This window comes from Olea europaea, chromosome 18 (genome assembly GCF_002742605.1).
Source record: "Olea europaea var. sylvestris chromosome 18, O_europaea_v1, whole genome shotgun sequence".
Taxonomy (NCBI): domain Eukaryota; kingdom Viridiplantae; phylum Streptophyta; class Magnoliopsida; order Lamiales; family Oleaceae; genus Olea; species Olea europaea.
In genome coordinates, this window is record NC_036254.1 from 2,628,591 (window position 1) to 2,629,434 (window position 844).

Here is an 844-nt window from a genome sequence, read left to right on the forward strand (position 1 = left end):
GGACCCTTACAAGTGGTTCCACGATATCACCACTGCGGGAGCTTGGCTCGCCGACGATGTAAGTGAACTATTCATTTCGTGTTTTTTATGTATATGTGACCTTGTGTTTATTAAATGAATAACTCATACTTTTTCGGTGTTTCCTGCTACAGCACATCGACCTGGCCATGGACTTGCTGCGAGATCGAGCTCAAAGACATCCAAAATCATTTGATGTCCATGGTCGAGTCATATTAAACACCGAGTTCCTGGGTGCCGTTACCATAGAGTATCAGTCGCTCGCACATATGGGTAACGAGTACACGGTGCCAGAATATATGCTCGAGTGGGTGATAGGACTGTCACCGAGTGTCGCGGGAAAATCATGGGAGGGTTGTACACATATGTACATTCCAGCGTGCATCAATAAACACTATGTTACGCTGGAGATCGTTTTTGCTGACACGACTATATATGTGTACAACCCAGATCATTCATGTTTGACACAGGGCCAGTTGGAGCAAAATCTGGAGTCCGTGGCTGTCATTGTTCCTATGATAGCCAGACGAGCGGGGATAAATGTACAGGACAGATTGCGGATCGTTCGGAACACGACGACAGCCCGACAGTCCGTAAGGTAAGTGTTTGAACGTTGTTGTTTTCATCTTTCAAATTTAGTTTTTATTTACACAGTACTAAACTGATTCATTCTTGTTCAATTGCAGCGGCGACTGTGGCATATTTGCCATTAAGTACGTTGAATTTTTAAGTATAGGACATAAGGTTGATGAAATCAACCAGTCGTGGATACAGAACTGGAGAAAGAAGCTAGCATGTGATTTGTTCGAATTTAATGCTGACCCAT